The 16272-nt window shown below is 46.3% G+C and overlaps 1 protein-coding gene across 2 annotated transcripts in view; it reads right to left on the bottom strand.

Annotated features, from left to right (window-relative positions):
- The window catches only part of EXOC4 (exocyst complex component 4), a 558473-nt gene that overhangs the window by 108909 nt on the left and 433292 nt on the right, over positions 1 to 16272 (bottom strand). The gene's annotated exons all lie outside the window — the stretch shown is intronic.

The following is a 16272-nucleotide window of genomic DNA, read 5'->3' on the forward strand; positions in this document are numbered from 1 at the left end:
CTGCAAACCCAGCACAGTGCTAAATTCAAACGTGTAGACAGGGGTGTAATGCATGACTCTTGCAGCACTTCAGCAGCTTTGAAAGACCCTTGCAGTTAATAACAAGGGGGGAAAAAATTCCCGTTCATGATCACCAACCACTCACTATTACAGATGCAGGCTGTTAAAACGGACTACTAATGCTCATGATTAGCTATGTGTTCCCCCCCCCCCCCCATCTTTTAAAGGCTTTTGCAAACATCAGCTAATTAATCCTCAGTACAGGACAGATTCTCAGGTACGCTAAGGCCCCTTTATGCCTTCTGGCAGCATAACAGGGCCTTTGAGCGAGCGTAAAATATCATTTATGCCTACGTCTATGACCCCCTTTTGCTGTCCTTATGGTAGCAAGGGGCTTAAGTATAAATAAGAAATAGGCCCAATAGTATTATCATCCCCATTTCACAGACAGGGAAAGCAAAGCCGAGACATTAAGGGATTTGATAATGATCAGGCGCCGAGTGAAGATGGGGATTCACAGGCTGCAGGCATCCAGTTCGGGGTCCTGCTCAGGTCTCTCTCTCAGACATTTGATGCTAAAAACATGGCTTGGCGGCCAATTTTCCCTTCTTAAAGGGTGCTCTAAACACTGATTTATTATCTGAGCAATTCACAAAGATGGGTCCTACAGTCATGAACCAGCGCTGACAGCCATTCCTAGGCACTCGCCTGTAAGAACGGGGTTGACTGGGAGGGTTTTTCACACCAAGTTTGTCACTGCCGGCTTGACGGCAAGAGTAGGTTGTTACTGCCCTGTCACTCACGAGGACAAAGACGGGTATATAAGACCCACGCCAGGTCTCCGGAGTACTTAACGCATACACTCACCCCGACAGCATGACCACAGGACTTTACAGCAATGCTCATGCAACAGCAAAAGCACATAATTGATAGTTACAGTGTTTGCAGTGGTTACTGCTGAATACTGAACCCACGTTTTATTAGGATACAAAGGGAAAACTGAATAGCCATAACCACCAGGAAGAAAGAACATGTCTAATAATACTGTATTTACATTCTGGGAAGAAAATACACTGTTAGAAAAGTAATCGCTGCCTCCAGTATGCGGGCGCTGGGGGCTCTTTGGTGGCGAACCACCCCTGAGATGCTTGGTCCTTTGCAAATTCCTGGTTTTCTTCCCTTACGGCAGGTAGACAGAGGGGAAAAATACATGCATAGACACAGGGGTCTTGCTGTCAAATGCAGCACGGTCTCGAAAACACAGCAGATAGGGAGAGAGGGAGCTCAGCATTCGAATGGCTGCAGATTATTAGTGAATTATTGACCCTCCCTTAGAAAACACCAGATGAGTGGAGGTTGTCGCTGCCACAAACCGGGGGGGGAGGCTCATTTTCCAGCAAGATTTGAGTTGAAAGGCAGTGATTTTAAAAGGTGTTATGCAGACAAGGCTGCAATTAAAGGCACAGTAGGACGGATGGAAAGGTTTGCAACCTTTCCAACATTTCTCACACTATTGATCCGCAGCTGTAGCTTTTTGGAGTATTTCAAAGCCCCAGCAGACCAAAGGTTAAATTCCACCAAAACTGACAGCCTGACATGTAGTATTTCTTCATTTATGTAGGTGGCGGTTGTTTTTTTAATTACAGCTTCTCAGCTGCCCCCGGTTGGTGCCCAAGAACAGTTCAAATTCACAGCATCCGGCTTCGGGGAACATTATTCATTCTTCTTCCCCGGCATTGACAGGGTCTATCAGCAGGGGGCTCCAGTGACCCATGATGGGGCACTATTCATTAGGGAAGAGCGGCGAATATATAAATCAACATGTCAAAGGAGGAAGCCCGGGCCTGACCCAGCGGGAATGCATGATACATACAGATTTGTTCCGCTCCATGCAACCTCACCTGTCTTCGGTGGCATATAGCATGTAATAATCAATTATGCTGACAAGCTTACCGACAAATCGTTGTGGCTTTGGTTACTCGTGTGCCTCCGGGGTGGAGTGAAGAGAAAGGGCCCGGAGGAAGGGCCGCCGGAAGGGGGAGCGAGCAGCCCCGGGAGGCAGCAGCTATTTGCAATCTTTGTCGTTAGCGCTTATTAGGGTCTTGGAGTCCGTTCTTTGTTGCTGGGGAAGGTTGGATAGTCACCCAAGGTGGGACTCGGGTCTTAGACCAATTGCACCATCAATTTGAGGGGAGGGGGCAGGGCGCACACACACACATACATACGCAGACGTGCACATGCACACGCGCCGTCCCGAAAGCACCAGGTTGTGCTCATTCATGCTATCCAAGGAGGCAGCTGAAATTTGGTTCGGGGTGCGGTTCCACGTGAGCTCTAGCAACATCTGGATCTATCTTGATCTGATGGTTTCCGCTTAGCCTCGCACCTGCTCTGGGCCCAAGTGGCCCGGACGCAGCTGCAGCTAGAGAAATTGCAAGTTGTGTACAATGTTCCCTGACTTTGGACGTGGGCAGTCTTCAGGACGCGAACAGCAGGCAAAGATCTTTTCCAGCTCTCTCCGATGCATCCAAACGTACCCGTTCCCAATGCCCCTCTGGACTCGTTCTCCATGTCGCGATGTTAGTTTTTCCCATATTGCTCTCCAAATCTCTTCCACGCTAGGTGCCAAACTGCTGCATGCGTGGTGCCAACTGCGAGCGTTTGAAGTGGCAGAGCAGGCTTAGGCGGAAAGCTTTTACACAGTCCCCGGGCATATGGGACATTGTTTGTTTTTCCTGTTGTCTTTTAAAGCAGAGGCTCTCCGCGCAGCCGATCCAAAGTTTGTTTCCAGGCTGCGAGCGGCTTGCCTGCGCCTGAACACCAGAGGCTTATGCATTTCGTTTTCATCCTCGTAGCAAAACCACAACAAGGGGGGACCGGAGCGCGATGGAAATGTCTGGGACCCGATTCACAACTGCTTTATGCAATCACTGGGCAGGTTTCAGAGGAGTTGCACCAAGGGAGGAGCACAGGCCTGGAAGGGGGTCTCCAGAGCCAGGGAGTCCAGTCTCTTGAATTTGCAGATACTTGTTAACCCAGGAATCCCCCACATCACCCCGTTCAAACCATCACTCATAATGATGAACCTTATGAAAAACAACCCCCCCACACAAGACCACCCTATAACCGGGTTGGTAACTTATGCTGCATGGGCTGGAACTGGCCTGCAGAGCTATTTATTCTGGCCCGTGGAGCCGGGGTGGGGACGGCTTCTGACGTGAGGATCTTCACCTGCACGATGGCTGGTAGTGGCAAGGAGCAGCGGCTGTGGCACTCGGGGAGGGAGGCGGGGGAGCGGCATCCGTGGCTGCAGTGATGCAAGCTGGGCTAGAAGCAAACCACGCTTAGAGCCAAGCGTTGTTAAAATAGCACCCCTGCCCTATATCATGCCATAGGGAAAAGCAAAGGAGAGGGGGGCACTGCCAGTGTCCTGCCACTGCAATGGCAGGGAAGGATGGGGATGCTAGATGCTCAGAAGACCCCAGGAAAAGGTCCATGTGCTACAGGGGAAGGCAACCCCCATCCCAAAGTCCACACCAACATGACCTAGGATGTACAAATTCCTTCCTGGCTCCAAATCTGGCAATCGGTACGATGCGAGCAGAAGAGCAAAGACCTCCACGGTTTCTTTTCTTTTTCCTCTTTCCTTTTAATGGCCACAGACGTCTGCACAAGACGCAGCATCCTGTTCTTCCTCCCTCCGAGTCCCCCACTCCCTCCGCTTGCCTCGACTCCCTTCGTTAATGTATTGTGACATTTACACAAACCGACAGGGTTTCAACAGCGGTGCGAGCTTTGCCAAAATGTACCTAAGGCAAACGGCTCTGCTTCCAATCCGAGGCAGTAAGCTGCGTCTGTCTAACCTCCTCCCAACCCCGGCCCCGGCTCTGCCACCTGGGATCCAGAAACCCGCTGTTTTTTGACCTGTGATGCTCTACAATGTTCGGCTGCCAGTTGCAATTTGGATACTCCGTCGTCAATTAATAACGGTTTGCAATTCGGCGGGTGGGTGAGATATACTGTTGTGCAGCGATCTCCCAGAGCATGTGGATTTTCTGGTGGCTGGGGCGAGGGAGGTCCAGAAAACAGTCGGATTGCTAAATATTTGGCCACGGCCTTGCAGACCCGATAAACCAAAACTCCTGCCACAGCCCTTCAGTAACACGACGAATCTACCCCAACGCTGGCTAGAGATCTCAATTCACCGGCTTTGCTGCAGTTCAGCAGTCTAATAAATGTTATATAACCCCGCTCATGTATAATATGCATTTCACAGAGAACGGTGAAGTTCAGAGTAGTTAAGGGTTACTATTAATAGTTAGGAGTGAGACATAAAGGACAGCTAGGAGGTCAATCCCCAATGAAAGTTTACATGACTTAGATAACTAACCCGTATTCATGTCTTGGTAACTCTTTGAAACCGATAATGTAACCAAGTGTGCTGATTTATTTAATAAAGGCAATCAGGACTCGTAGTAGAGATGATCTCTTTTATTAGACCAAAAAGATTTTTGCAAAAAAAAAAAAAAAAAAAAAGTCTTTAATTGCAAGCTTTCAGAAATGTAAATTGAATTACTATTTAAAATTAAATTTTAATTTAATTTAATTTTTTTTTTGCAAAAATCTAGTTGGCCTAATAAAAGATATCATCCTTACTATGAGTCCCGATTGCCTTTTCCTCTAGACCAATACGCCTGCAACCTGGATACCTATTTATTTAATAGATGTTTAAAAGTAATTCATAGATAGGTAGGTCACTGGACTGCAGCCGAGGAGGCGTGAAGTCTATAGCCCGCTTGGTCTCCAATGTAACGTGTTCAGTTGGGCAAGTCGCTTAAAACTTCTGCTTCTCAGTTTCCCCTTCTGTAAAATCGGGATAATAATGCAGTCATCTTTCTCGAGCATTTTTTGAGACCTGGAGTTGACGCGAGCTGTTTTATATGGTCTCGTTTCCTGAGGTTACAGCAGGTTTCTACATTTCGGTGATATCGCAGGTCTCTCTCAAGTGCAAAGCACCCTTTGTGACACCAGACTGCTATTTGGTTTCGCTGAAACGTCAACCAAGAGAGACACCAATGACCTATGGTCTTACTCAAAGGTCTGCAGAAAACAGCCCAGTATTATAGTTAAGCTATGCTTAAATGTTCAGGAGTCAGTAAAAAAAAAAACCCGAACTCTTTTCATTCAATTCTACGTCGGGTTGCAAACCACAGGGGATTTTTTCTTTCTGTCGAGTTAGAAAAAAAAATCCATCAAATCCATTCCCTCCCTTTCCCCCATTTAGTTATGGAAGAACGAAAAATTCACTTTCCGGGCTGGAAAACCAAAGCAGATTTTGCTTCTGGTAACTCGAGAAGAACCGAATTCCAATTTTTTTTAAAAAGAGCCCAGATTGCTAACCACGACTGAAGGTTTACGGCAGTATATTTAACAATGCATCTTCTTTGCCTGGGCGTTATTCTGCATGGTCCAGAGCAGGCAACTCCCCACGCAAGTCGCTGGAAGTTGAGGCTGTTCTCTTCTTTCCGAAAACCGAGCCCAGTGCCCGTTAAGTGAATGCACATGTAAGTTTTTATATAGCTGTCTTGTTTGTCTGGTATCAAGTGATCCAGAATGCTTTTGCTCCAGTGAGCTAGAATATTGATGAACAGAACTGCAGGAATCTGTAAGATGGAACATGTACCATAAGATATGCTTATTACTGTATTATCTCTGACCATGAAGCGGAATGGCTTTCTTCCCGTCAAACGGAAATGTAAGTATATTTATTTATTCAGATTTCTCCGATATGTCTGTCTGGCTCCAGGCTCAGTGCATGATTTAAACGTACACCTGGTTATTATAAAATAAATCTAAAATGAAGAGGAATCCTTGAAAGGGGAAAAAAAACCTCCCAAAACAACAACTTTGGCTGGCTCTGTTGGGGTTGGGGGACATGACTTGTGAGGAGAGGCTGAGAGAACTGGGCTTATTTAGTCTGGAGAAGAGAAGACTAAAGGGGGATTGAATAGCAGCCTTCAACTCCTTGCGGGAGGGTTGCAAAGAGGATGGAGCTGGGCTGATCTCAGTGGGGGCAGATACAGGACAAGGAGCAATGGGCTCAAGCTGCAGCAAGGGAAGCTGAGGTTAGATATTAGGAAGACCTTCTCACTAGGAGGGTGGTGAAGCACTGAAACAGGTCACCCAGAGAGGCAGTGGACTCTCCATCCTTCGAGGTGTTGAAGACCCAGCTAGACAAAGCCTTGCTTGGGATGATGTAGCTGGGGCTGGTCCTGCTTGGAGCAGGGGGTTGGACTAGATGTGACCAACCCTAACTTCCTATGATCCTAAATATCACCTACAGACAGATGATATAATCAGGATGGGTACTGATCTTCATCCATGGTTAGGATGCTCACCATGAGTGGTAGAGGTATAGCTCAGAGATCACAAATGCCAGAAAAAAACAAAAACAGAAAACTGATCCAAGAGACATGAGGATTCAAGGCGTCTCTGGAGGAGCTTCTATTTAATATTCTCTCTCGAAAATAAGGGTTGACATAGGCAACTTTTTGGACACGGTGTGGTAGAAGAAGAGGTGTTTTTAGGAGACTCCATCTCAAAGGATGAGGAAAGACACCCTACCACTGGCAGGGTGAGCAGGAATCTCCCTTAAACTCACTGGGATCCAATGCTCTCTGTATACAGATCATCAGAGAAGATCGCTCACCTCTGCAAGGAAAGGTGCCCTGCAGCCTTTAAGAACGTACCGCTATAAATCACGCAGAACACGGGTCCAAAAATGCTGGGACCTGTTGGAGGAGAGTGGATGGCAGGGACCAAAATAAATTAGCCTGTGCATGCAACTACTATGAGCCAAGCAACTCGGAGACGTTCGCCTTTGGAGAGAGCCAGTAAAATCACTGCTGCTTTAAAAAAGAAAACCTAGGCACAAGAACTTCAAAACACACACAGCCTTGCATGAAGGTAGAGTTAAAATTACAAGTTTAAATGCTCCAAGGTCAATAAGTGCAAAGGTTTTAAGGTTCCCAGGGTAACTTTCCTGCATGCTCTCCCACAATGCTAATTTGAGACGCATACACGGTACAGTAAAAACTTAAGCTGAAAATTGAGGGACTGGCGTGACATTGCAATCTCCCAGGCGGTGGATTAGTCTCCCATCAGAATCGCCAGCACCTGGGACACTTAAATCTACAATGAATGATAACACAAGTAACCATATAATAAGGAATACTGCTACTCTGGCAGAGAGATGGACTGGATAACTTAATAGGCCTTCCCTGTGTCTCTCACTCCTATGATCCTGCTGAGTTCTGGAGCTATTATTCAGGACATTTTTTAAGGTATTTTAATTTACTCCTCTAAATGGATTCCCATTCATTCACTCCTACCAAGTGAGTGTTGTCAGGGACATTAGCAGCATGATAGAACAGCTTTAGACTCCTGCTGGTTTTACCGTGTAACACACACAAGAAAAGTCATTAGCTCTTACCCTTTAATGTACCCTCTTTATTGCTGCATAACTGTTTATCACTCAAGACTGCCAAGCACAGGCCTCTGGCCCTGCTTTATTAATCAATGCATATGTACGGGGCTGTATGGAAAGGCCTCAAGTCTCCGCTCTTTCATATACAGTGTGCCGACAGGGACCAAGGAGCTGACATCCAACACTGTCAACCCAGCCAAATATTCCCAGGAATGGCTCTTTTTTTTTTTTTTTTTTAGGGTTTCACCCGACTTGTTTCCAATTAGAGGTGATCACGAGGCAGTAAAACTATTTATTTGTCAGGTAGTGAGTGGCAGGTCTCTCGCTCTTCTGTAGTATTCCCCCCCCCTGAACATCATTATTAGCAGGAAGAGGACAGAAATTGAATATAGCCCATGAAATTAATGATGCTCGAGAGCTCGGTGCCAATTTCTGGAAGTGGAGTGGGATGATTTAGACAAAGTTTTTATACTGCTCTTCCAGTTTGGAGAACAAGGAAGATGCATGGTATTTTTTAGGAGTATTACACGAGCTTCAGACCTATTTTTCAGTCGGAGGGAGGGGGTCTACGATCTAAAGGGCAGTTTTTCCTGCCCAGGGCAGTGGGGCTGGACCTGATGATCTCATGAGGTCCCTTCCAGCCCCAAACTTCTGTGAACCTGTTTTAAAAATCCCTGCCTGGCAAGGGGGGGGTAAGAGGTCAGTAGCTGCCCAGTGGAGAGATGCAGATGGAGATGCATTAACAGACACAGGACACTGCAGGATGTCTGAAGCAGCTTGGGAGTGATCAGCTTTAGGCAACACCCCGGTGTTCAGGACCATTTTGGAGCTCTGCCCCTTTACAAGCCTGCCGTGCACCTGTGTATGAACAAACAATACGCCTCTTTGGAGGCAGCTGCATCAGGTGCTGCGCACAAGCTCCGAGGGAAGCGTGCTGCAGATGCCGAATGCAGTTGAGCCTACAGTGTTGGCACGGTTAATAAAGGGGGCCTGCTATCCTGGATCCAGTCTAAGAGTGGCAGAGCCATGAGGCTTCACCGGGAGAGAGGTGAAGGTGCGGACGTCTGTCAGTGGAGGCACGCACCCACGAGGGACTAAAAAGGGATATAGGACGTGCTTCACTCTGAAGCTATGAAGAGCAGGGTTGGCTGATCCAATCTAGCATGGGGAGAATGGGGCTCTGCCCTAGGGCGAAATGAAAGCAGAGGCCTGGCACATTAAAAAGATAATCTATTTGCTTGGACTGTCACACCCAGTATCCCCCACACAGGCCAGATGACTGCTTTAAAGACGGCCTGGTTCACTGTGCGCCGTGACTCACCGTGCAAAGCTCACACCTAGTCAAAGAGTGAAACATGCACTCTTCCCAAGACAAGCTCTGCCAGCTGGTGCATGCATACAGGGGATCAGCATGGGGTATATACACACTGGCACCCCCTTTTTCCCCTGATTCTCTAGCGGCACACACCTGATCTGCTCTCTCAGTCTTACTTTACTCTCCTATAATCAATTAGTTGCACTTTTAAACAGCAAAGCACCAGTAAGTGCTCAGTAGTGGTACCTTTGTGACTGTACTAAGTAGCACCTTTGTGTGTACTGGTGCATCTGGCCTAGACATACTATTCAGCATACCGGGCGCATCTACACATGCATTAATGCTCCTTTTCTAATGCGCATTAAATTTAGTACCTCCAGTGTGAGGTACTAAATTAGTGCGCATTAGGCTACACTAATGCACAGTAGCACATTTGCATGTTTTTTTAGTGATGCAAAATGCGCTGTAGGCTGTTTTACTGCGCTTTAGCATAATGTCACGGTTGTCTACATGGCACTTTAATGCGCAGTAAAATAGTCTACTGTGCACTAAAGTGCACGTGTAGATGCACCCATGGTGTATTTTCTCCTTTTTCCGGTTGCTCCTTGTTACATTTAGCATCTTCCATTCATGGAAAAAGATCGTACGGGTTTCACTCAGTTTTAGATGTGAGCCTGGCTGAGTTTGGGGGCCAGGAAGAAGCCATCTCACCTAAATCCCAGAGATCCTTTGTCAGAATTTGTAGAGACCATCACACAGTTATTTCATTTCAAAGACCTTCATTTGTTACGCCGCGTTCTTGGGTGGAGAAGCATGAATAACGTCACTAGTGAGGCAGACTGGAAGGGGCTTCGCTGTCTCGGGTCACTCAGACCTCACCTGCCCAGCTGCGTGTTTCAATTTTCTGCCCATCAAGCCTCTTAATCATCATTAACCCAAACTCATCTCTAATACTGCTTAATGCTTTAGAGTTTCTGGATGGGAAGGATTCCCTGGGAAGGAATGGGAAGAGAGAGGAGCCATGCAGAAGTTTAATTATTTTAAAACCGATTCAAATAAACGTCTAAAAAACCAGACCAGAATTCTGTGCTATTTCCTGCATTTTTGAATGGAAAACAATGAAGGCTCCCATGCATTTAAATCAGCACTGGGAGTACGTGTCTTTTTATTTCTTCTTAATGGCAACCACTCTAAAATAAATACTGGACCTGCAGAGCTTTGCCCAGGCAGGCTCAAGTAGTTTACCAAAAAGCAGGCAAGAAAATAGTTATTACCTAACTAAGCACGTGGCAAGTCTGCTATAATCCTTGAGACCTGGAAAGCAAAGAAAGGAGAAGTATGGAAAATCTCAATATATTTTTTCAAAAGCAAAATATCAACTCTCCTCTTGAAACGGAGTTCTCCACTCAGCAGTTATCTATTTTTTGCCAAGCACTTGGTACATTCATTTCACTTAACACACGCTGCACCACATAATCCAGCCCTTTGGAAATAGGGTCTGGGCATTATCACTGACAGCTGTGATTGATGGGTCATCGCCAGTCAACATCTCCTGGAGAGTCGCCCTCAAGTTGTAGCTATTGAATTCTGCAGGGTTTACGTTGATCTTCATTTTCAAGAGAAAAAAAATCATCATAAGGGGAATTTCCACCCCAGCGCACACAAACAAAGAGAATATCAGCGACGACTCAAAAACGACAATTCTGCTCCGTGGCAGCTTAGAGGTTTCCAAATGTTTTTGTTCTTTACTGGAGCAAACCCAACGCCTTTGGACTGTTTTGCAAAAAAATTAATTGCAACAAAATACTTATTTTTGAACCCAAACCTGTGGGTTTTTCTCTCATTGAGTTATGAGGATGCCAATGCACGGGAGACCTACATGCAGGGTTCCTGCCCTACCTGATTCAAAGCAGAATTTCTCATTTCAGGTCAGTCTGCACCAGGAGGGACCTGAACCTGGGTCTCCCACATCTCAGGCTGGTGCCGTAACTACCTGGCTTGTGTCCTCTCCGTGCTACCTCCGCCCACCAAAATCTTTACTGAACAGATGGGTCTTTTTGGGCTGTAATGAAAATGTTTTCCGACCTGCTCCAGGCCCGATTTTGCATCCTTTATTTCTTCTGCATATAATCAGTACTTCATCTTCTTTCCCTTCTATGCAAAATGTTGTTAGTAAATAGTGACGTTACTAAGCAGTGAACAGTACTATACTTAGAGTTAGGGAGAAAAACATCCCTCATATTATCAAAAAACCCTCAAAAACAAATTTCCCTTTGCCTTGGGACACAGTGAAGTGCTAAAGCTTTCAGCATTGATTCACAGCTCCATAACATTTTCAGGCCAGAAAGATCACTGTGAAAATCTAAACTCATCTTCTGCCAAGCTAAGCTAGGGAATTTAAAATTCACATATTTTTTTCACCATTTGTTCCCTTTGTCGCCTGCTTTCATTTCAACTTAGCAAGGGTTTAATAAGTTATTTCCGACTGTGTTTCGAGTCAATCGCCCTTACCAGGGACTTGGGGTGCGACAGCACAACAGGCCTATGGTTAGTTTGCTGGACACCATGGGGGATGTTTAACACTCCAATACTCTGCTGAACAGCCACGAAGGGCAGAAAAACTTGTGTGTTGGGTTTGAAAATGACATCAAATATAATTGACTCAACGGTCTCATTATCTCCAATTTGAAGAAGGAGCCAACAGTGATTTTTTCCTTCAATTTATTCATTGGATTATTTTGCAATTTTAAGACCTTTCTGCAAAGATTGCGAAGAGTTTGCTCCAAGTATCTGATAATCTGCATCCAAGCGGCATTGCTGACTGGTCTCATAAATCACAGGGTGCTGCACATCTCTTTGGATGGGATGCAACTCAACTAATCAAGAGGTGAGAGAGAAGGAGCTGCTGGTCTTGATTCTTTGGGAGAGAAGTAGCAAGGGGCTGATGAGATGGGATGACCAAAGGGTTTAAATGTCATTTTTATTACCATATTATAGGTAGGGAGGTAGATAGCTAGACAGAGAGACAGACACACATCCATACACACACACACACACACACACACATATATATATATATATATATATATAGAAAAGCAACTCCCCTTACAGATTTTCCCACAAATGGACCACATGTGCAATAAGGCACTATGAGTTAAGTCATCAATCAGAATATATATAATGTATGTGTGTATGTGTACACACACACACACACTCTCTCTCTCTCTCTCTCTCTCTCTATTCTGATTGATGAGTTAACTCATACTGGATAGCACCTTATGGCACATGTGGTCCATTTGTGGGAAAATCTGTAAGGGGAGTTGCTTCTCAACATCAGCAATGGTATCACAATCTGGATCGAGATAAATACACGTGCCCATGCTCAGAAAGGTGTGGACAGCAACTACTTACCTCTGTGCCAGATCTCTGGCAAAGGATGTGTGTTACTAAGTAAGTCCTGACTCACATAACGTAGGTCAAGTGAGACATTTTCTGTTATCAAGATCACACTGACCAAATAAATGTGTGTGTGTGTGTGTGACCGGTCCAATCCCTAAAGAGTGCACGTGGCTTGTTCTCTCACTCATGTTATCGGCTCTGATGGCGTGCTTCAGAAACACTGCTCCACCACTGTGCTATTTAGCATGTGTCCCCTCCCTTGGTAGGAATAGAAGCTTAAATCTGTTGGTAAAACCGTATCATCCAAACGTCAGTAAAAAAAAAAAAAAAAAAAATTGTTACAAACGGTGCGCAACTTCCGATAAGGCAAATTCATTGTTAACTCCCCATCATTCGTGGTGGAGATGGGGGCGTAAGAACTACTATGACGCTCAAAAGACATCTTCAGAAATGAAACAGGCCTGGTTCGAGGCCAAGCCTGCTGGTAAATGTTTGTGTTGCAAGGCAGATGCACCCACGTTGTTAGCACAGCATGCTTGAAGGTCACACACCGAGAAACATTTTGTGCTATATATAAACTCTGAATTGGATGCCTAGTGGAACTGCTTTTTTCTGGCCACGTCTGTCCCTCCACCCCTTCCCCACCCACACATGCTCAACGTGACAGGATGGATGGGGACGTGCCAGCACACACAGCTTCCCAAGCATAGCTGGTAGCATCCACACTGATCCTGAGACAGATCTTAAATATAGCCCCAGAAGCTGTCATGCCAGAAAAAAAGCCAAAAAAGAACATTGCTAACCACAGGGGAGATGGACGGGGTCACAAGTCAGCATGCCAAGCTATGAGCAAAAAACAAAGAAGATAAGCCTCTTGGAGTCACGTCAAACCATTGACTGTCCTCGGTGTCTTTTGCACGGCAGACAGAGGCATCCACCCATCCACAGCGTAACCAGCTTCTGGTCCTCTCTCTGCTAAACATAACGGACACCAATTCACAGTCTCAAGTGGGGCACCCCAAGTCTGCTACCGTCAGACAAACGGTGCCGCTTCGTGGACCGGATTTGGCTGCAGGGTCAGAAAATACGTAACTCAGAGAAGGACGAAAACAAAGTGTGCTCAAGTGCAGTTCACAGTTTTTCCACCACCCGGAGATGAAGTCCCTGCGGTAAGCAGCACTAACAGCTGTCAACTTGCTTCTGTGGTTTGGCAATTATCCCTCTTATAAAACTCAGTTTCTCCAAGAAATTCTCCGAGGTGTGTACACATACAGACTCCCCTTTCAGAAATACACACGCTCAAGCAAAGAAGATGAATAAGATCTGGGTCTCCCTCCCCACCCCGAGACTCTTCCAATATAAAACCTATAGGAATCAGAAATGAAAAAGATCTATTGGATTAACAAGCAACATCTATTAATGATGGCTAAAGGCATTTGCTGGGGATGTTTAAAATGAGACTGGGTAAAACCTTAAAATACATGCACTGGCAAGCCACGCTGCTCTTCAAAGAAGGTAGGCAGGGTGATTGACTTGATCTTTTCCATCATTAGCTCCTACGATTCCCCGAGTCTGTCTCCCCTTCCAGAGCAGATGGCTCCTCGTAGCATGTCTTTTAGAGCTCTCCTAGGCCGTTATGAATTGCACAGAATAAGCGTTTCGCTTTATTCTTTAGCTCAGACATTATTTTCCCCATGCTAATGACAGTCAAGTTATTGTCCTGTGAATAAATCCATTTAGGTCTAACAACGCTGGCTGCTAGTAACAAGTCAAAGGAACAGGGAAAGCCAAACTTGGCATCAGCAGAGCATGGGCACGCTCAGCCACAAAACATTCATCTATTAACCAAACAGAAGCATTTCAAAACCCAGCAGGGTCGCACTGGAGCCCTGCTGGGAAACAGAAATTAACTCAGAATGGAGATAATTTGTCTTTAAAATGTTGTCATATTTGCAAGAACTCTCTGGCAATGCGGTGCTGATAAGGGGGGGGGGGGAAGATTTCTGGGACAACCAAGTCACATAAAACAAAAAGCTTATCAGGGAGCCAGGTGGCACTCAAGATTGGCGCAGCATCTTTCTACCTCTGGGACGTGCGCTTCAAAAGCAGCAAGAGCGGAGGAGAAATTTGCCTCTAACGGCAACTTGCTGATGAAAACAATGGCAGCAGATTTAACTCAATTCCACTGATAAGGATCAATTAAACAAATTCAATTAATTGCTTGGGCGTTCTTTGGGGTTTTTTGTTTTAAAGTATCCGAGAAAGGGTTTTGCACGCTATCTAGAAATTGCAAAGACTTATCTCAGCTGTGGGTAAAAGGCAGCCCCAATGCTACTCAACGTAATGGAAACTGTCAATGGTTTTTTGAGGAGCGGAGGGCTGGGGTCGCAGGGTGAGGACAGCATCGGGAAGCGCGTGAAATCATGCAAGGTCTGAAGACGAAGCGAGTCTTTCAAGAGCTGGTGCTGTGGCTGGGAGAGAATGTATTTGAACAAACATTTGGGGAGGGAATAGATAAGGGTGCAAGACGGGGGCATGTTATGAAAAACACGACTTCTTTGCGTTTGTGTCACTTTCCGTGCAACGTGACATCCTCCCCGGCATCCGCGGAAGAGAGGAGGGGATATATGGGCAGGGGAACAGGAACACGGAAAGGTTAAGTGATTTAAAGGCATGAGCCCTTGCCAGAGCTGAGGAAGGACAGCTGGGATCTCATCCTACGCTGCAACTGCAATGTCCTTCCACGGCTTCAAGACAGAAAAACCGTATCCCACTGGGGCATGGGCAGATCCAGGGTGGAGTTGGGGGGCCGTGGTACCCTTCCTTTGGCTGTGCCACACATGTGCAGCAAATGCCCCCTAGCTCACTAGATTTTCAGGGTGGTTTCTGGCCATAGGAGGAGGTGGGCGAGAGGAAAGGGTGTGAGTGGCGGCCGTGGTCACCTCCTGGGTGCTGGAGCCGAGAGCCAAAATGGCAGCTCTGGCTAGGAGTTGTGCCAGCAAGCTGGTGAGCTCAGAGATCTCGCTGCATGTGTGCCACACAGCCAAAGGCGAGTGCATCTGCACCATCGCTGGATCTGCCGCAGTACTAGGGCGTGGGGTTTACCAGGCAGGTACTATAGGTCCCCTGGATTATAGCTGGATTGCCAACACAGCCCATCTGGCCCTGATCTACAAGGAGCATCCTGGACAACCAGAGGTGCTGCAGTGTGGTTGCTTTGAAGGATATTCTCTAGGCGGTCTACCTCTGATAAAGCCGTGTCGTCTTGCTGGAATGCAACCACCCGAAAATGCAAAGCCTTTGCAGCCACCTTTATTATCCTGTCCCCATGTTAAAGACATTATGAGAAGCTTGCACCTGTCCCTGAATGCCCTGTTCAGTGTCCTGCTGGGAACAAAAAGCTGCACTAAGCAGCAGTGATGAGATACCCATTTGTACACTGGGTTTTGGGCGTTGTTTTTGAAGTCAACGCTTTGGGAATGCGAACAATTTAGCTCTTTCTTTTATATACATAAAGAAAGATATACAAAAGAAAGAACTAAGTTGGTTCACGTTCCCGAAGTGCCGACTTTAAGAACAATGCCACAAATCATGAGAGCTGGCAACGCTGAGATACCCCAAATCCTCACTAAGCATTAACACCAGAAGGGAGGGATATTGCAGAGGCAGGAAGTGGGACTTGTCCAGCAGCCCAAGGACAAGCAATGGCGGGCAACAGGTTGAGTTGTCATTTGAAGGGCAGGCATTGAAAGTAAATGAGCTCTCTTGTTAATAATGGTAGCTGCAAGGGTTGAACGCTCAGCACTCAGGAGCATGGAGAAACTGCCTTGCCTTCTCATGGAGTCGATCCTTTTTCCAAGTAGTCTTCCTGCAATGCAAGGTCACCTCAAAGGGAAAAGTGAGGGGAGAGAAACAACATTGCCTTCCTTCCAGAGAAGGCACGTTACTTTGGAAGTACAGAGTGATAGCAGAAGAGTTTGCAAAGGGGAGTATAATGGGAAGGGCAGAAGGAAGCCGTAACCGTCCAAAGGTACATAGCAAGCAGAGATGCCCTCTGAAGCCTTGAGAGCTG

Source organism: Alligator mississippiensis, chromosome 4 (genome assembly GCF_030867095.1).
Source record: "Alligator mississippiensis isolate rAllMis1 chromosome 4, rAllMis1, whole genome shotgun sequence".
NCBI classification, from domain to species: Eukaryota; Metazoa; Chordata; order Crocodylia; family Alligatoridae; genus Alligator; species Alligator mississippiensis.